General features: G+C 43.7%; 1 protein-coding gene across 34 annotated transcripts in view; it reads left to right on the top strand.

The window, feature by feature from the left end:
• The window catches only part of ATXN1 (ataxin 1), a 383,486-nt gene that overhangs the window by 299,859 nt on the left and 62,750 nt on the right, over positions 1 to 20,877 (top strand). Inside the window, exon 18 of one of the 34 annotated variants that reach the window (XR_004495922.1) lies at positions 10,238 to 11,765. The exons of the other annotated variants lie outside the window; for them this stretch is intronic. The gene's annotated coding sequence lies outside the window, so the exon portion shown is untranslated. Of the gene's footprint in view, positions 1 to 10,237; positions 11,766 to 20,877 lie in introns of those variants that run through there. 34 annotated transcript variants of the gene reach the window in all.

The following is a 20,877-nucleotide window of genomic DNA, read 5'->3' as shown; positions in this document are numbered from 1 at the left end:
TGCGTGCTCTCTCCAGCTAGCTATTTGAACACAAACTTTTTATCTTTCCTGCTGTGAAAATGGACTGGATTAAAAATTCTGAACAGGGTTTACTTGTCTCAAGAGTGAATTTGCTTCAGCATCCTTTCCCAGTTCTCTGGACCTGTGTGATAGCTCCATCCTGAGGGGTACTGGGCACCCAAAAGAAGTGCAGAGTGTTTTAATTTCCTGTGCCATGACCCTGCATCCCTTGAAGTGAATGAAATGTCGGCCTTTAACCTGCAGTAGGGTTTGGGCTGGAGTCCCAGGAGCAGCCTGATCGGAGTATCTCTTTTTAAGGCAGTATTTAAGCAGCATTTCTTCTTAGGGCAGGGCTTGAGCTAGAGTTCTGTATGTTTTGGTCAAAGCACCTGGTAAAAGGCTGTTCCTAATTCTAGCACAACCTTAAGTACTCTCTTCCTGTGACCTCAGTGCTCTGTTAGTTTGCCTTTCAGAAGCAGAAGGGAGTTTGGCTGCTTTCAAATAAAGTCTGCCAAAAAAAAAACCAACCNAGGGTTATTTGTTTTGTGTTTGGGGATTTTTTTTTTTTTTTTTTTTTTTTTTTTTTTTTTTTTTTTTTTTTTTTTTTTTTTTTTTTTTTTTATCGTGAACGAGGAATCCAAGGAGGCTCAGCAATCAGCGTGTTTGAATGCCAGCCAAGACACTAAACTGGCAGCCATCCATTCTGATATCAGTGTGAGTGAAATGTGTACTCAGTAACTGGATTCAGGCCCTTCATAGTTTGCAAGCAAATAGTTCTGCTTTTGCAGATCAGATAAAAAGCAGAAAAAGCTGTGCAGCTCTCACATGTGAGAGAGGAGAGTCTGCACCTTTGAAAAGGGGTGTTAACATTTCTGTGTCCCAGTCAAAGTTCTGTGCCTTATGTCATTAAGTTGAAGGCTATGTTCTATTTCCAAAAGGCATTTAATTATCTCTTTTAATGTTTTCACGACTAAGTCTGCCTTGCATAAAAGCTGTGAGTACCTCACACTGGTAATAAGCTGCAGGAAAGTGAAGTAAATTGGCATTTTGCAAAAAAAGGTTGTACAAACCCAATGGAAAGCTATGCAAATCAGCTATGATACAGCCAAATTTGCATTTTGTCTTGAGTTTAGTGATGATATGCACAGCATGACTTTGGCAGGCTTGCCTCTTGGGATGATGCATGCACTGGTGGTGTGACCCTGTAGGGTCAATTCAACAAGCGTAACGTTGTGATTTTCCATGCACTTTCTTCGAACCACCAAGTAATGTGCAGCAATAAATAGTGTCAGAGGAAATCGATTTTTAAGAGTAAATGCATTCAGTAGGAGGAAAAAGTGTTATACAAATCTTTTGCTTTGCCAAAAGAACATTAGCAGTTTTGTTTGGTGCTGCTCAGCTTTCCAGAGTAACTCCCTTCTGCTGTCTTACTTCATTCTTTGTTACTCTTTGCTTGAGGAAATGTCAGGACTTGGAGGTGACACCGAGTTCTTGTGCTCAGATCATTAGAGCAATATACGGGGGAGGGCAACATGCCACAGGCAGCTGACTGTGCAGTTTCACAGCCTTTGAGTCCACTGAACCAATAGTAGCTCTCAAGACCTGTTGTTCTGCCCAGATGAGAAGGAAGGTGGGAGCATGCTCGAGGTTTCTGGCGATATTAAAGCTGTTCTAGGGAGGACGACATGCAGCTGGACTCTTGGTGCCCTTTGCAGTCTGTTTTATGCTGGGAGAGACATACATGCTTTTTAGGTGTTGCTATAAAGTACCTCTGAAATTACTTGCCTTTTTCCTCAGGTAAGCTTTGGTTCTTTTCATACGTCAAACTGAACAAAAACCAACTAAAACCCTAAATGAAATTAATTGGAATTTTTGGCATTGCCATTCACACGCTGCGTGCTCTCTCCAGCTAGCTATTTGAACACAAACTTTTTATCTTTCCTGCTGTGAAAATGGACTGGATTAAAAATTCTGAACAGGGTTTACTTGTCTCAAGAGTGAATTTGCTTCAGCATCCTTTCCCAGTTCTCTGGACCTGTGTGATAGCTCCATCCTGAGGGGTACTGGGCACCCAAAAGAAGTGCAGAGTGTTTTAATTTCCTGTGCCATGACCCTGCATCCCTTGAAGTGAATGAAATGTCGGCCTTTAACCTGCAGTAGGGTTTGGGCTGGAGTCCCAGGAGCAGCCTGATCGGAGTATCTCTTTTTAAGGCAGTATTTAAGCAGCATTTCTTCTTAGGGCAGGGCTTGAGCTAGAGTTCTGTATGTTTTGGTCAAAGCACCTGGTAAAAGGCTGTTCCTAATTCTAGCACAACCTTAAGTACTCTCTTCCTGTGACCTCAGTGCTCTGTTAGTTTGCCTTTCAGAAGCAGAAGGGAGTTTGGCTGCTTTCAAATAAAGTCTGCCAAAAAAAAAACCAACCGAAAAACCCAACAGCCCAGCAAGCATCTTCTTTTTCTCTTTTTTTTCCCCTTGGCTTCTCTATAAATAGTCAAAACATTTTTCAGAGCAAGTTTAGTTAATGTTTTGCAATGGTGAGTGAACACTGTGATGCTCCAATATGTTTCGTGCTCCTGAATCTCTGAAGATTCTTGAGTGTAATTTAATTTACATTTTTAAATGAGAGGAAGAAAGAGTGCTGTGAAGTCCTGTCTGAATTTTGTCATTGACTTCATGAGGAGTCCTTTGAGTGCATTTGGGAACAGTTTGGCTACACTGGATACACATTGAAAGTTTTCTTTTCTTATCCTTACCACATAGACGTCATTCTTGAAACTAGTGTTGCTTTTGCTGTCCACATGCAAAGAAATTATGTGGACATCTGTGTAAATTGCAACACAGAAGAAGGCGAGTTCTTGGTAGCAGAGCCCTTTCATACCCCTGTCTGCAGAGGGTCTGTGCACAGCCATCGCCCTTGTCCTCGCAGCACACACTGTCAGTTTCATGTTCCACCACTTCACTACTAATAACAACTTGTAGGGGTTTATCTTGTTGGCTTTATGAGCTTTTTTTCTCTCTGCTTTTTTTTTTTTTTTCGATCACCAAATCTGTAGTTTCATTTTGGCAGCTGGTTTTATCAAGCAAATGGTATCGGACTCGTGTGGGATTTTGTGAGTCATTAGCAGAAATGCTGCAGTGGGTGGACTAACCCCTTCAAAGAGTGTTTCTGGGGTGGTAAGGTGCAGGGAAAATAGGGTCATGCCTGTGATTATTTTTGCATGCACCTTTGGGAATACCCTCTGCAAAGTGTGATATCCTTGTTCCATTGGCAGCTCTCTGCTGTTTCCTAGTGATACTAGAAGGAAGAAAGGTGGTGCTGCTCAGTCTCCCTGCAAACAGTGTTTCTCATGACTGTCCTTGTGTGACAGGATACTGCAGCACAAAACACACATGTTTTGGTTGCAGGGCTGTGTGACACAAGCCTGTGGTGTGAGAAGCCAGGGCAGCAACACTTGCAGAAGCACCCAGAAGAGCACACTTAGGTGTCTATGCTTTAGGTGTCAAGGCTTTCAAATCAGCTTCACTGGCTGGGTTTATTTCAGTTGCAGATATCAACGCTTCTTCCAAAAGTGTTACTGCCTCTCCACCTACAAAATGCAGCCCTATTTCCACCCCAAACCTTGTTGGAGAATTCTTTCCTTAAAGTAAGTGCTGTCCCCTCACTTTTAATGGCACAGCTCAGCCCTGTGTATCTGGACTGTCGCCATCAGCCTGGTCTCACAGGAGCAACACATCTTCCCAGGAACAGCCTGTTAGTGGGACACTTTTAGAAACATTTGTTGGTCTCATTACGTGTGCAGATTTCTCCTCAAGGAAACCATTCAGGAATAATGTGCAAGACTTTGTTTCAGAGTTCTGCTGCCTTCCTAACAGAATTGCAGGTCTTCAGAGGCCAGCACCAGGAGCTGCAGCTCTGAGCCTGTGCTGCCAGGACCCAGAGCACATGGGTTTGTACATTCCACTGCCCATGTGTCTTTTCTCTGATGAGGTACTGGGGAAGTGTGCACATGTTTGATTTTGGGCGCTTCATCCAAAGCTTAGCAGAGAAATTTCTTACCAGAAGCATGTTTGTGCTGGGTAGGGGTTTTCCTGTTAAGTCCTAATGTATCATCTTGTCCTGTGTAAAAAAAAAAAAGCATTTCCCTTTCCAAGAGACAATCTAAGAGACAATGTGAGAAGAATGATGGAATTGGAGAGGGGTTGAAGGGGAGGAACAGCAGAGACCCCTCTCCTTCCAGTGTCCAGTTAATGCTTCTGTTGAAGTGTAGTGCTGTGCTCTGATACACAGCAAAAAACTGCTTTGATGAATGATAGCTTGTTGGGCCTATTGCTCCCTATGCATAATTTATGACAAATAAATATGTGATGGCCTTCTTTGGTTCTTCCTATTGCTTGTCTGCTCTTTCTGTTTCCTTGGTTTGGGAATGTCAAAGAAAAATGAGTAGTGTTGTTTCAACAACAGCCCCTGAAGCCTGGGGAAGATACGGGAGGAGCAGGGTGTGTGTAGGTGGCTGCTCTCCTGCCTTCCTATGTGAATCCAAAGTGCAGCTTTCTCCTTGAAATTCCCCCAGGTAGGGACTGCCAGCCCCTTGGCTGGTCTGTCTGGACAGAGCTGCACTGAAGGCCGCAGAGCTGTAAGGAGCACTGCAAGGAGCAGTGAGCTGGCTCTCAGTGGTGGAGATGAGCCGGGGCAGGGCACCCAGCCAGCATCTCAGCTGCCTCCTCCTGAGCAAGGTGGGCCACCTACAGCCCTTTGTCCAACACGTGTGCATGCCCATAAAGAGCTTACTTGATAAGGTTGCAGAGTATCTAATTGTGCTGTACTGCAGTCCCCACAGAGCACAGCAGCTGTAGCTGTAGGTCCACACTGAAGCCAGGGAAGGAGTGTCCCTGGTGGTGAGACGGATTCTCCCTTCCACATTTGGGCAAACATCATCCCATGCACAAATCTCCCACCTGCATCATGTCAAGCAGCTGCTCAGTGTATCAGAGAAAGACCAGACTCTCTTACCCCTACACCACCCTTGTAGCCCCTTTATGCTTCTGGCAGGTCATTCGTGCTGTGGGAAGGGCAGGCTGGGAGTACTAGGCAGATCCTGTTGCAGTGTGCAGAGAGAACGTGCTAGATACACTTTGTACCCAGCTCCCACTCCTGCATGCATGATGAGAGGAACTGAGACACAGCCTGAGGAGGCACAGGAGCATCTCCTTGGTGTGCTGCCGGAGCTCAATGGCTTCGGCTGCTTCACCAGGTCAGGTTTCTCTGACTGCACCCGGCAGCAGTGGCTGGGCAGTGGTTCTGGCATTTCTCCCCTGCCTTGATGTGAGTGGCAGCAAGATGTGGCTGCTGTTGTTGGGTGGGGGGAACAGCTGCTAGTCTGCAGATTAAAAACTCATTTTCAATGAGCTGCTGGAGCAGGTGTGGGGATTAGCCTGCCATGGCATGGCCACAAAGCGAGCTTGGCTGCAGCCGCTGGGGCTCCTGTGGGTGAGGAGGAGGTGGTGATTGCCTGCATGCCTGTGCTTGGGGTTTGGGGACAGTGTTTGCAAACTGAAGATCAATGGGATAAATCCTCCAGTGCCATTCCAGTTGTGGAGAGCTTGCACACCGAGGCCTGGGGCAGCACCAGCTCTGGGAATGAGCTGTGGCAGAGAGGTGGCGGCCCACATGGTCACTGTGGGAGAAATTTTGAAATGGCAGCAATGGTAACAACAAATTGCAGCTTCTTCATGGTGCTGGAGGCAGGGCTGGGCCAAGTGTCATCCTGGTTGTGGCAGAAACCAGACCTTTGTGGAGCACTGTCCTATCCCTTGTAGTTACATGAGGCTCATGTAGAACTTCCATAAATATAATTCCCCAGGGATATTTCCTTCCCCCTCCCCTTCCCAGCTAGAGATTGAACCTGCTTGAAATCTGAGGCCTTTTTCTAGAAAATAAAATACTAATAACATTAATAATGATGATTTTTTTTCTTTGTTCTGAGTATTTTGTGCCATCGATGGCTCAGTTCAGGATATAGTACAGTGTCTGAAACTTTGTGAATTCAGATGTGGCAGTATGAGCCTTTCCCCCTCACAGATACAGACTAACTGCATGGTCTGTATGTATCGTAGACCTGGTTTGTGCCATTTTTTTCTAATCCAAAGCAAAGATGTGATCCTGCATGCTCATAAGGAAGGCACATACATGCATACACCATACCTGGCATGTCCTGGGTAGAAATAGGACAGCTCCAGAGCAGTGAGTCTCTTCCCTGTGTCCAACACCACTGTGTTCTGGAGCCAGGAACTTCTCTGATCAGCCTCAGGGAGAACATCTCTTGGTCTTACAGCAAAGCATTCTTGGTCCCTGATGCAGAACAGCATTTTATGCACAGGCAGACATGTGCTGTCATGTTGCCTTTTGAGTCAGTGCCCTGTTATAGGGTGGAATATTGCTGCCATGTTTAAATATTATTCTTAACAGGATAGTCAGTTGCTTCGTGCTCAGACGCACAAATGCACATGTGAAAGATTTGCAGAGGCAGGTGGTAGCCTGTATTTTTCTTCTGTTTGCAGTTTTTAAATAAAAAAGAAATCTTTTCAAGTTCTACACTGTCAAGAATGTGGGTGTCTGGCTGAATGAAAGAAAAATAAAATAAACTTGCATAATAAATACACTAGTAAATTTGCAATTTCCCTAAACTGTGTTAGCATAAATACAACTACTTTGAGGGTCTGGTTTGCTTGGTTGCTTATCTGAGGAAGAGGAGCAAGCAGCTTTTGAAGAAAGTTTCCCAGAATGTCTTTCCTTACTATAATTATGTTAATTACAAGCAATGTACATACTCCAGTTACAGCACGAAGTGCTACTTTCTGACAAAATCAGATGTTCTTTCTTTTACATCACGTCATGTGTCAAGTATGGAATAAGACTCCAAAGACCTTGAGACTATCTGTGTGTGGGGTTTTTATATTATTTATTTAATAAGACTACTCTTTTCCAGGATTTTAAAAGTTGACTGCCTAGAGGTAGGCACCTGGATTTATATTTAGGGACTGAAGTAAGCGGGATGGCTTTCAAAGGTCCTGCATACCTGCAGCTCCCGGACTTAATTAAAGGCAGATGTTCTTCTTGGCAAGTTTGACAGAAACAAGTAAGAGATGCTGGGCGCCCTGCACCTTTGAAACACTGGCAGCTCATTCAGATGCCTAAAGATGGAGTTAGGTGGTTAAATTTAGGCACCCAAGTTGGAAAGGTTTTGGCCCCTTAATCATAACAATTGCTGTCCCCTCTGTCCTGAAGAGCTGCAGCAGAGATTCATCCAAGAAGCCGGAGGTTCGTACGTGGGAGTGAGCAGGGACAAAGTCTGTGTCTTGCTGCGGTGGAAGCGAGCTCTGCTGCCTGCCTTGTAGCACATGCAAATGAGGGTCAGATGGCTTGACAGTTGGTTATGAAACTAAATAGGAATTATGCAAAATGAGATTGATTTTGCACATATTTTTAGGTTTTGTCTTTTAGGAGCTCGAATCTTTAATTAAAATACCGAAGACAAGGAAAAAAAAAAAGTACAGGCAGCAACTGTTATGTTTCACATATATACTGGATGTAAAGTAATAGCCTGCTATGCTCTTTTTAGGGATCATTTTTATCCCATTGCAACTGAGAATATAAAGCCATCTTACAACTTGCCAGAAGTGACACCTGCTTTCATACTTCTCAATAATTACTTTAGCTTTGACAGAAAGTACTTGGCAGGGTGCATACAAATTATGACTCGCTTCAGGGTACAAATAATGTCATAATGACTTTAAGAGTTTCTCTTTATGCTCAGGATATTTGCATGTACATGTTTCGTTGGTGTGAAACAAGTGAGTAGAGCAGAGTGTTGGGTGTCCTCTGAATCTGTATTGGATTAAAAAAATGGGATCCTGCAAGGCTAAAAAAGGGAAATAGTCAGGTTTTCAGTGGCTATTTGAGCATGATTGGGTTTTTTGGCCTTTTTTTGCAACTCTCTGTTATAAAAATGCCCTAAGCAAATGCAAGAAATAAAATTACTTCTAATGGTAGATACTCACTCTAGTTCTTTTACTAGAGGAAAGAACTTGCCTGCAGGTAAGTGGCATCAACCTTCAAAGACTTCTCTCCCTCTTGCCTGCCTTGCAGTCAATGAATGTTCATTTTAAAGTGCATTTGAATGTCATATGCATTCTTTTACTCATTTTTTCCTCTTCTTGCTTCAATTAAGTAGAACTTAATATCACATGAAGTCACATCTAGACAAAATCAAGGTCTCTATTGTATATCTGACCTCAAACTATAGCTAGGAAGTTGGCATTCTGTAATAGTTGGTAGTTACTGAATAGCCTTTGAAGTATTCAGGGTTAAATGCTTTAATATATTCTATATAAAAGCCCATTTGGGGAGAAGGTAGCAGATGCAAGGAAGTCAGTGATACACGTGCTCAAAATCAGCCCAAGATACCTGGCAGAGCATAGGTGCACTTCCCAATCAGGGTGGCAGGAGTTTTACTCTGGATCTCAAAGGAAATTATGCCTTCTCTTCATTGTTGTGTTGTTCATCAGCAACATGAAGTTCTAAAAATCTAAGGAAACGGAATGCTGAATTGGATTTTTCTATTCATATCTGTGACCTGTCTCCCTGACTTTTTTTTTTTTTTTTTTTTTTCTCTAAAAAGTAGGCAAAGGAGAGAGTGAGGGATGGGTAGAGGTTGCTGTTAAGCAGCTCTCACTGAATTGTTCCTGAAGGTGAGGCAAATGATTTCTGAAAACCAGAACTTAAAGTTTTAATGTGAGATTCCTTAAAGAACTGGAAGAGGTAGGCATTGATAAATACGTGACTTTTGGAAGGCGGAATGAGCAATTGTGGAAAGCAGTTGGGAGTCAGACAGTTTCTTACCTGAAAAAAAAACTACAGTGTGTGACTTTTCCACCTCTGTGAGGGGACTTAAAAAGACAAATGCCTTTTGCTTCCTGCCTGGAAGAAATTAAGCTCTTTCTATAAAAAGAATGAATTTGGAAAATTTCTTTCTATGTGCTTGCATATAAGTTCCATGTCTTTTATCAGGCAGCACTTTAAGAGATACAAAGTTCATATGTGTGTGGGTCTTTCATTACCAGAAAGACTTTGGCAACTTGCAGGGAATTCAGACAGCTGCAGCAAAAGTGATTACTGGACTAGAGAGGAGAAGAAAGATTAAGAATTAAATACATACGCTTTGTCTGAATGAGAGACAAAGAGGGTGAAGGAACAGAGTGATGTTAAAACTACTAGTGCTGCACCTGAGGGGTTATAAATAGCTGAACTTGAAAAACTGTTTTGGGTGGTCCCCTATGACTAGGACCATAACTAGGACTACTGGGATTAATTTTAGTGCAGAAAATGCAGGCTGAAATCCAGAAACACTTCCATCTAGTAAGATCTGTTAGGCTGTGGAATAGTCCCTGGTGGGAAGGGGTGGGAAGCCACGTTCACTCGAGTCATTTGATCTACACCAAACAAAGGCACAGGAGAGGTCCTGCATTGAGCAGGGGCCTGAGCATCACCTTTGAGGCATCTCTCCCTCCTCCCTGTGCTATCTGTGAGAGGTGATGCTATCTGTGTGAGACTGACAACGTTTGGAAATTGCACGGGGATTTCTAAGAGCACTGTATTTTAGCATATATTTGAATAGGGATTTTCTTGCGGGAACACAAAAATCCCTCTCTGTTCAGCTTTCTACCCTGCAAATGTTTCTGCTTGTTGTACAAAACCCCAAAACACTCATGAAAGAGAGCAGAAGTTGCCTTACTGTAAAACTACCTAGTGATAAACTTTTTTATACTTCACTTGGAACAGGCTCATCAGGCTGTTCTTCGGGGCTGAGGAAGAGCTGTTGGCAAGCTGCACACAGCCATTACAAGTGAGAATGACTGAGCAGAACAGGCCTGTTTTACTCATTCACTTTTCTGCTGTATCCAAGCAAGTCATAAGTTCTTAAATTTCACTTTTCATGTAGGGGCTTGGTCTCCATAGTTATGTCTCTTGTTTTCTTGGCCATAAAGGTAATTTTCCAGTGCATGGCTAGAAAGCTGAAATATGTATGATGAAAACTAGGGACTTTATTTTTTTTATTAATAAGCCTACTAAGTTTTTTCTGTCACTTATGTTTGCAGCACAATATCCTTCACAGCTTTTACTTACCATTAAGTTCTCTTTAAAATAATTATATGGAAATGTTTATCTTCCTCTCCCCAGGCTGCTGCAGGCTTTTGGATTGCTGATTCTTTATTCCCTTTGCCAATCCATGGAGAATCAATGGAGGAAAAACCTTTCACTTCCTGCAGCTCAAGTCCATACTATGAAGTTTTAGGGAGATGAAGGCCTGTGGCTGAGATGGCTGTTCACCTGAAGCTTGCACAGGTTGTATTCTCAGATGCTTGCTGAGGAGGTCAGGGAGCAGGCACACATTCCTGCCTGGTGCTCCCAGTGCAGAGCTCTGCTGCAGTGTATGGACCAGGTTGTCAGCATCCTGCATCTGCAGCTGCCTGGTGGTTGAGTGCTGTGTTTCCTCTTTCCAAGAGCTCCCTGAGTGAGGAATAGGATTTGTGTGGCTTCATACAGGTTTAGATGCTACAGCTGGGTTTTGTACTTTTCCAAGTCTCAGAAAAGCAAGGTTAATGATTTCCTGCTGCCAGTGAAATACCAGAACATGAATGGGGTGCAGGACAGAAATACCAAGTATCAAGGTGTTGTCAAAATATTTATTTCCTTAGCAGGAAGTATCAAGCCTGAAAGCCATATTCTATTACAATGACTTTATTTCTCCTGTATTAAATGATTGATATGGACTATATTTAATCAATCTGTATGATGGTGGAGAACCAATGTAGCAGTTGATCACTGTGCACGTCGTCTGCTGCTACTGGCTGGCTGGCTGCTTTCAACAACCCAAAAATAGGGTTTGCCTGCAGATCAAGGTTTTCAAGGTTTATTTTGTCACTTAGTAATACACTGGGCTTTGATTGCCTGATTTACTCATTTTTTTATCAGCGTTTGTCAGCACTGAGTAATGCCTGCAAATAATGAACCATGCTTCTGCTTGTTAATATGCTTTTGTTGTTTTCATTGTTTGTAAGCCTGTTTCAAAGGAGCAGTCGGGGTCATCTCTCAGACAGCATTGTATCTTCCTAAATGTATGCTTGTAGAAAACAAAGATGGTTCAAAATGGTTGTGAACCTTTTGAATTAAAGGCCATGCTTGAGATCTGCAAGGAAAGTAGTGATTTTTGGCCATATTTGTGAGGTGTTCTTTGCTTTTATTTGTTGTTTAATTTCATTGTGCAGTCAGGAAGCAGCTGAATTGCAACAGTGGTAAAGACTGATAGAAACAGAAGCTGTGTTTCTGCTAAGTCCTGGAAAATTCAACAGAAAGTATGATCCTCTCTATATTATATTTGAGCTTTTCTGTAAGCAGACCAGCTGGACTCAGATTTTGAGATATTTTGTAAATGGTTCTGTCTGTCGTTACAGTTAGATCTCAGAAGAATTGTGTTTATTATGGCTGGCATAGAGTTAAATTTCTTCACAGAGGCTCATATGAAGCTATGTTTTGGATCTGTGCTGAACACAGGGGTGGTAACACAGGGATGTTTTCATTACTCCTGGCCAGGGCTTGCACTGTGTCAGGGCCTTTCCTGCTCCTCACACCACCCCACCAGCAAGAGGGCTGGGGGTGCACAAGGAGCTGGGAGGTGCCACAGCCAGGACAGACGACCCCAGCTGACCCAAGGGATATTCCAGACCATGTGGCTCCATGCTCAGCATACAGAGCTGGGGAAAGAAGGAGGAGTGACGTTCGGAGTGATGGCATTTGTCTTTCCCAGTCACTGTTATGTATGATGGAACCCTGCTTTCCTGGCTGAACACATGCCTGCTGATGGGAAGTGGTGAATGAATTCCTTGTTTCACTTGGTTTGTGTGTATGGCTTTTGCTTTACCTGTTAAGCTGTCTTTATGTCAACCCACGAGTTTTCTCACTTTTATCCTTCCAAATTTCTCCCCTATCCCACCGTAGGAAAGAGAGCGAGCAGCTCTGATGCTTAGTTGCCAGCTGAAGTTAAACAACAACAGAATATTCTATGAAATGCATGTCTTCTCCATCCTTTGGTGTACTAATTTTAACATAATGACTCAACTGCACCGCTGCCTTCCTCAGCAGCCATTTCTGTGGCTCGTGCTTAACTTTGTCTTCGGAAGCCAGCCTATTCTCCTCTGAATGAATGAATGAATTTCATAGGGTATGGAAAAATTTTTGTTTGCTCAGTGAAACTAATTTCTCAGGTGGAGAGATCATTTAACTGGAAAGAGTGGTTTTGAAGGGTTGTGTGGTAGTGGCTACCTGTTACTGCTGCCCTTCTTGCTTCTCCAGTGCCACCTTCTTCCTATGGAATCAGATGAGGATTTCAGCACTGCTGGCAGCAGAACTGGAAGGCCAACATCCTGATTTTTTCCCCCTTCAAGGGCTAAACAGAGAGTCTTGTCCTCCCCCAGAGGGGGAGTGAGAAGTGAGATGCTCACTCTCACCAGCTGTCTTGGCTGCGTGGGCACAATTCAGCCAGGGACATCTTGCTGGTGTGTCTGCTTGGACTGACTGCTGGGAAGGCTCCACCTGGCCCTGCCCAGCAGCAGAGGAGTTTGTATTTTCTGGCTCCCTGTGGCTCTCTGCTGAAGCCTTTCTACATAGGCACATTGTCTAGGACTGCCTCTGTTCATCGTCCCTGGAAGTATGGGACTGTACAGAAGTAGAGAGCAACCTCTTTACCAGTGTAACTCATCCTCCTTGATCTAGGGATTTGAGTCCTGCCTTTCAAAGGGATTTGTGTTGGGTCTTGTACCTGCCCAGCAGTACATCAGTTTGGTGAACAGGTATTTTTCATCAACTAAGGCAGACTGAAAGAAGATGCAGTTTTGAAGAGGACAGAGATCACCTTTAACTTTTCCTAGAGGAAGGGAGTTGTGTTTGGCTCCTCTCTCTGAAATGCCATGGTCTCCAGAGCAGTCAGTCTGACATTCTTCTCAACTGAAAGTTACTTAAAATAGATAACAATAAAGGAGTGAGAAAGATGCTCAGAGAAAAATTGCTTATGTTTTGCTAACAAACCACAGTGTGCAAGGGTTCGGTTTATAGGTCTGGGTGAGCACACGAAAATTAAGAAGCGCCAGAAAAATTTCAGCAGGTCAGCAGAATATTCAGAGATTCCCTCACAGATCTAAGAGGCAGAGGAAGTGAGCAACAGACTAGTCAGAGCTTGTCCTGACATTTGCGGGCGGCGCATCAGTGGGTCTGGGTTGTGACTGTGAAGGTAAATGGGACACCGATACGCATGAGGTGGCACTAAGTGTAGAGTAAATCAGCCTCACATGGCAGCAGCTCCCTTTAGGGCTCATCAGGTGTGCCAAGTGTTCCACAAGCATCTTGGATGAGATATAAATGGCTTAATGGTAAGTGTATTTCAGGAGTAAAGAGCAGGCACCGAAAGGTTACAGGAGAATCAGACAGACACAGAAGGAGCCGAGGGATTATTATGAGGGGTAGAATTGTGCAGCGAAGGGAGAACCCTGCACACCAGCCCCAAGATGACTAAAAACACATCTCCGTGTATGAGAAACAGTCTTTGCCTTTTACATGTGCACACATTAACTCACCTGTAATTACCAGCAGACTCTGCTCAAAGGAGTGTTACTTTTGCTTTCATCACATTTGAGTATTCACGTTTGTGAGATGAGCTGATGAGTTCTTCAATGTTTCCTGACACAGGTGTGTACTTAAGACTGCTTTATCTGGCCTCTCCATCCTTCCACCTTCCAGTAGTGTCACTGGGATTTCTGTGAACACCTGGGGACAATAGAAAAGTTTGCATGTGTTGTTATGTAAGAGTGTATGTGTGGCAAGTGTCATGAAACCTGAGGATTACTTTTTGTTTATATTCTTTTTCAGCAAGCTTCAGAGTTTGTTTTTAAAGTTTCAATGCACACTGAAAAGACGTTAAAGTAAAAAGTTTCAAATTTGTGGATTTCAGATGTGTTTTTTCTTGTATTTCTCTTTTTGTCTTAACCCAGTGAAAAAGTGAAAAAACCCTGCATCTTAGTTTTCTGTAGGAAAAAGAAAAATTCAGTTCCTGTGTTTACTTCAGAAAAGAAACAAATGCCTCTGAATGTATGAAAGGGGGCTTTTTCCCATAGTGAGAGGGGGCTTTTTCAAACATTTAAAAAGCTGGAGGTGAAATAATAGCACCCTCCTGTAGCTATGGCATCAGCAGATCTCCCCTTTTAGTATCACTGGGAGCTTGTTTGATGCAGTATGAAGGGGAGAGTAGTGCCAGTGATTTTCGCAGAAGAGGAGATGATGTGTGTAGTTCATCCCAGCTCAGTCCTGCCTGAGTTCAGCAACAGCAGAAATTACCAGAGTTTGATGTCTTTTTCTGGGCTTGATTCTGGGTCTGTTTCCAGGTGGTTTTTACTGGTTTGAGTGTTACTGGAGCTGCTTTCCACTGTAGAAGGGGGAGGGCAAGGAGCATACCCACTCTCATATGTGCTCCCAAAGTGAGTAAAAAAGTCAGGTATATTGTGACAGACTGAACCAGACCAGTGTCTCTGGCTCCCCACCTGTGGCAGCACAACAAAAAAGAGTAATAAAGCATCTGTCCCCATCTATTCTCTCACAGGAGCAGAGTCCACAGCCCCTGATAGGGTTAAAAATAAAATAAAAAATAATCACCTGGTTGAACAGAGCCAGTGCCAGCATGACCTATCCACATGATTGGGAAAAGTGCCTCAGGATTGAGAAGGAGGGAGCATGTTTTACCCCTGACTGCAGTTTAAAATCATTTATCTTTGGCTCGAATGTAAACTGAGTAATCCTCATGGTTTGGCTGCCTGTCCTGCAGCCTCTGTGCATGTGTTGAAGCAGGGAGGGAGGAAATTTGCTCGCTCTTTCTGCGTTTAGCGGAGCTGCCTGGAGACATCTGCCAGCTGCACCACCGCGGGTTAGCGCCTGGTGCTGGGTGTGCGGCCCTGCGCGGTGCTGTGTCCCTGGGCACCCCTCTGTGCACGGCCTTTTGGGGGATACTGGGGAAGGGAGCGGGGAGCAGAGGTGTGCAAATCCACGTCTGTTTCAAAGCAAAACCCAGTCTGTGTCTGCATTTCCTATCAGGTTGTATTCTGGGCAGTTGCATGTGTTGTAGCTGCACGCTGTGGAGATAGAGTACCCTTCAGGCGTGTTGGACTGAGTTGCACTCTTCCCCTTTGTGCAGAGTTGCCGGTTTGTTAGCTCCAGATTAGAGACAAAAGCTTTTACAATTAGTTTTTTAATGGGAGAGAAGAGGAGTGACATTGTGACCCGCTTACAAATGTGGTTGAGATCGTCTGGATTTCAGCCCACGTCAGGGAGAGTGAAGTCCTGTTTCCTGAGGATTAGCGCAGAAAACTACCCCTTGTTATCAGTTCTCACCATTTCACGAGCCCAAGCGAGCATGTTCTAGTATTCCCAGGCATTCGATAAGTGTACACCTTCCAGTCGTCCAACTAAAAAAAATTCCAGATAGCCCGGGGATCATTTCAGAGTCTGATGAAGCTGAGATTTCCTAAGCGCAGTATTTACAAGCCCTCCTGCTAGAGAAGTGGAGGAAGGAGCTTCTTTCCAAGAAAAATGTAGGCTGGGTAATCTGACATCACTCAGAGTCACATCACCCTACACCCACCAGAATTCAAAGATAGAATGGAAATGGCATAATCTGTTCTCACGGTAACACTAATAGTACTGCTCCCGCAGTTCATTGTGCACTGTCCCCACCCGCCATTGCCACAATTAACATTTCTTGCAGTGACTTTGAAAAGTGTTGCCATAACAAGGTTGCTGATCAGCAGCTACAAAAATCTTAACGAGGTACCTAATGGAGCTTTTTGTTTCCATTATTTCTGCTTAATATATTCTGAAAAAGTCAGGAGGTTTTAACCTTGCCTTCAGCTGCAGTACTGTGGCATGTTTAATAGAATACCACTTCATTTGTACTGCAGCTAGTGTACACTAAAAGGGTTTGGAGACCCCTCTAATGTAGTCAGTCAAATTGGTGCCTGAAGCCAAAGAAAACGTATATCTGAACACATGTTTTTGGTCTCGAGCTAAAAAAAAAATGCACTTCACGTTGAATAGCCTTCTCTAAGTGCCGCAGTTAATAAGCCATGTTGTGTTTTTACTGGAAAAGTATGCTTCTAGCCAAGCATTCTTTGCATTTTTCCCAGGATTTAGTCATAAAATCACTTTAGACATATTGCAAGTATGAAATGTGTGCACATCAGATAAAGGGCAGCAATTTTTGTTTTGCTGTAAAGCTCCATGGAAACATTTTAATCACCATCGAGTGCATTATCCCAAGAAGTCTGGCCCCTTTCTTTACCATTAGCATCTATCTGTGTAAGAAAACGCTGAGCTACAGAGACCCTGCTAACAAACTGCTGGGGGATCGAACACACGGCATCATCTCTGTGAGTTTGGTGGCACCAGGATCCGACTGCTTTTGCACAGTCTTAGACTCAGGTATCCAGTGCTAATAGCCAGCCAGCATGCAGATGTACATCTCCAATCTTTGCTGCCTGATTCTGCATGCATAAAACAGCAAGGAACCTGAAGACTTGCTGCACTATTTTAGGCATTATTATTTCAAGAAATGGTTTACGCAAGCGAGAAAAGCCTCTAGCACAGTCCGCAGCCTCAGCCCTTCAAGGCTGTTGCATCTCACAACACACTCTCGCAGCCCCCTCTGGCTGATGCTCGCAGCATCGTTGCTCTGCTCTGGAGCCAGCCTGAAAGTCCTGCCGATGGCTGGAAGAAAACCTTCTCCGGGTCAAGTGGGGCAGAGAGGAGTGAGATTCCTGGAGGGAACCTCTACGAAAGTCAGCAGCAGCGAGGTTTTAAAAGAACAAGTGTATACGCGGTTTTATGTATTGGAATAGAGTGATCTAGCTATCAAACATATGTTCACACATACAGAGTATACAGAGTAATGTGTATATACCACCTCGACGAGCCAATCTGTGTTCTGAAGAGAAGAGATATTTAAAGCAGCTCTGCAAACTTTGTAGCACGGGGAGAGACTGGCTGGGCTTGTCTCTGCGGGGATTTGCAGCAAAGCTGGTCCAGTCTGCATTTCTTTGTGTATACAGTTTCAGTATCTCTTCATGGCTAGCTATATAAATGCTAAGAAATAGGCACATGGATGAGGAATACAGAGGAAAGGGAAAAGTCCAAGGGAGAAAGAGCGTTACTCAGCCGAAAACCTAACTTGAACCCCATGAAGATGTCATGGAACAAGGAAGTGTGGAAGGAGGTCATGTGAAAGCCATCCCTTGGGCCAGGAGAGCACCATGAGAATTGAATCATCACCATCTCACATCTTCTTTGGGACCACCACCTTTCTGCTCGCTACCTGTGGCAGGCAGCTGCCTGCCCAGTTTGAAGAGCTGGCAAGAGCCAGGAGAAAGGAAGGAGTGTCTGTGCCATGCTTGGCTTTTGCATGGAGAAGCAGAATGGAGGTAGCAGGGGGGCACCTACTTTTTTGGAGTTGGGAAGCCCTACTGTGTACCAGTTGTGGTGTACAGTGCTCACCACCTGCCCATGGTGAGTCGTACTTCTTGACAGATGAGTAAAACTTCAGTGCTCTGTTACTCGTTTCATCATCTTCAGGAAAGATTAGCTGATAGGTTTGGTGCCTTTTGCAACTAGCACATTTGTTGGTGAAATTTTTGCTACAGTGCAATATGTCAGGGTAAATTTTACAGGTGTCTGTGGATCCAGGTTCCTATCACCTGGTTCAGGGGTCTGTGATGGGAAAGTCCACAAAATGTTGTTGAGTATGCAGGATTCATACACCATGCAACAGAAATGTTGGTCCTAATCTGTTCATGCTGCCCTGGGAGCACCCTGTGAAGGAGCTGCCTCTGTGGTTTTCAGCTGGCCAACAGGACTGCCTCCCTCTACCCTTATCTTCCTAGAAAAAAAGCTGTTTTTTAAGCCTAGATCCCCTGAAACAGCCATGAAGGGGAAGAAATGGGACATGGATCATCAGAGAGGAGACTGGTTCACTTCAATCATTTCTGCTCCCTGGCATCCTGCCTGGCATGTGTCTGCTGGAGCCATCTGAAGGAGGGCAACTCTCCAGGGAAGATTCTTTTCTGCTGGCCAACCTACACCCATGGGAGCAAAGTACTAGGAGAAGTCAGAATAAGGTCTTGAAGGCAAACATCACAGTTACAGTAAGTTGGGTGTTCTTTCATGGCATGATATGCTGGAGATACAGTTGTAGGTTTGTGCGTGTTTCACCAGGGATACCATGCTGCATTCATTCTAGATCAGACAGGGCTGAGGTTTCTCCCATTACAAGCATATCTCTGAATCTCCTTACTAGCTGAGCATCTGGAATATTTGAGCATTTTGCCTCTTTTTGACTACTCGGCAGTTTTTTGCTTGCACGCACTGTAGCTGCTTTCATAAAGGAGGAACTTTATTTCACTGCTGTCTTTCCAAACGCCCTTTTTTTTATTGTACCTAATCAATCTTGCTGTGTTACTAAGAGCAACATCTCTGTTGGCCAGTCAAAAAGCTGGAAGTCTTACATGGCCTGGTGTGTAGCTGGGCACAAAGCTCCCTTTCATGGCTTCGGCTGGCTGCATTACCAGCCGTGCCGAGATCACAGTCCTGATAAAATGGTGTTGAAAGCGCTGAGAGTTTCAGGCTTCGTGCTTCTCTGCTGAAGGGATAATTTTAGAATGTTCTTCCCCTTGATAATAGTAATTTTACAGCAATGTAACTGTTGGATTTTTGAGTTAGATCAGTGTAGATGAAGGAAGAACAGATCATTTCTTCTGAGGCAAAGCACAAAACTCTTCACATCAGCAGTTATAAATGTATAAAAAAATCCAAATGTGCATGCACACACAAAAATCTACATCCTCTTAAGGCAGGACTGTAAATAATTAATATAATAATCTACTTACAAATTCAATCTTGGTATATTAAGTTAGTCAAGACATTAAAGATTAGTCCTTTTTTTAATCTTGTTTTGCTCCCTGTACCTCCATAAATACAGGTAGCTTCCACCTGCATGAAGGACAAGCAAGCACTTTTCCTTCTGGCTTGAGAGCTGCGTTTTCAAAAGAATGTTACACCCTTCTTCCAGCTTTCCAAACATGTGTTTCTGTGGCTTTTTTTTGTTGTTGTTCTATTCAGATTTTTCAGTGCTTCCAGAAAAATAAAATGTGACACCTTGTATCCATATTCCTAGGGGCAATTTTTGCAGCTCTGCAAATAACACGCTTTAAGGCATCCTGGAAAGTTATTGTACTAAACAAATGTAGTAAATAATCCTGAAATTGCAATGCACCTCATTTACACTTGAATGGAATTACTTAAATGTGGGATGTTGCTGGTACAAGTGGCTCCAAGTAGCTGTTCGGTTTTGTGTTCGCTAATACAGGCAGCTTTATCACTTGCTGGTATAAAAAGCGTGACACTTTGAAAAGGATTCGAATCTCACTTGACTCTGCTGTTCTACGAGTGATTGAAGTTAGGGACCTAAATAAAGCTAGCCCAAAACTCAAAGGTGCTGAACAACTGCATCCTCTCTATAAGTAACAAGTAGATGCAGCTGCCTGGCACATCTGAAAATCAAGTATTTTTTCAGGTTCCTAAAAATGGATTTAGAAGCCTAACTTAAGTATAGAGGTTCAAAAATGCTGGTCCACACAAAGTAAATTTTTTAGCAATGAACTGAGCTGGGATACAGATGTCCTCTGATGTTCGTTCAAAGCTACCTGTAGGCTCTTCATGGAGTACTGCAGGACAGAAAAGGCCTTTGTTAAAATGCTGAATTCACAGAGTTATGAAAATTCATCAGGGGATTTGAGGACCGTCAGTACAAAAAATCGTTTTGTTTCTTGCAAACAGAGATCACAAGGTAGAAATCCCCAAGTTCTGGTCATGGTTTTGCTCCTCCAGAATGTAATGGTTGCTTCTTACATGCACCCTTTTGCATCCTGGCTTGCTTTTCAGGGTCATCTTTATCAGGGCTGTACAGACAGAACATGGCTACTATTAGCTGTAGTTTAGGTAAAGAAACCAGGTTGAATTTGGCTTCCTGTACCATGACCTGAATACAGGATCTAAAATACTCTGGTCACAGTTTACCCTGTCTGTAAAGGCTTAACAATTTCTCAGTAGTTGATTGTTTCTTTCCTAATTTCTGTGGTTTTTTAGTAGATGAAGGTAGAGTAATACAGTACCCTAAAACGTCCCTCTCATGGGCAATTCAATGAGCATCTCAGAAGGCACTGTATGTCTTTGCATACGAGCTGTGGGAGTACCATGTTTGCCAGAAACAAGGTGAGACAGCTGTCGAGCTGTCTTCATGATCTCGAGAGGTGTTAGATCTGGCAGTGCAATGGCAAAACCTTCTGCTGTCTCGGTGATGTCCACCTCATTCCCTGCTCCTGCCAGAGGCTTGCCTCAGGCTGGAGACTGTTCCATATGCATTAAGGCAGGAGTGCTGAGTCCTCCAAAAATTAAGTTTACTAGAGACCATTTATGTTTAAATGGAGAAGAACAGTGACTCCTGCTTGCAGCTACTTGTCAGGCAGCCCTCTGAACTTGTGTTAGATTTATTGCACTTATCTGCAAGCAAACCCTGTGCACCAGTGACAGCAGCATTTATGTGCCATTTGCACAGCAGTGAAGTATGAGACAACGTGACACTTAAATTAGCATTCTGCTCATTGAAAGGTAAGGACAGATGCTGTAGTGTATAGTAAACCCTTCCTGCATCTGCTGCGTTGTAGGATGCTGTG

This window comes from Parus major, chromosome 2 (assembly GCF_001522545.3).
Source record: "Parus major isolate Abel chromosome 2, Parus_major1.1, whole genome shotgun sequence".
NCBI lineage: Eukaryota > Metazoa > Chordata > Aves > Passeriformes > Paridae > Parus > Parus major.
The sequence above is the reverse complement of the archived record's forward strand: the minus strand, read 5'-3'. Positions and strand labels throughout refer to the sequence as shown.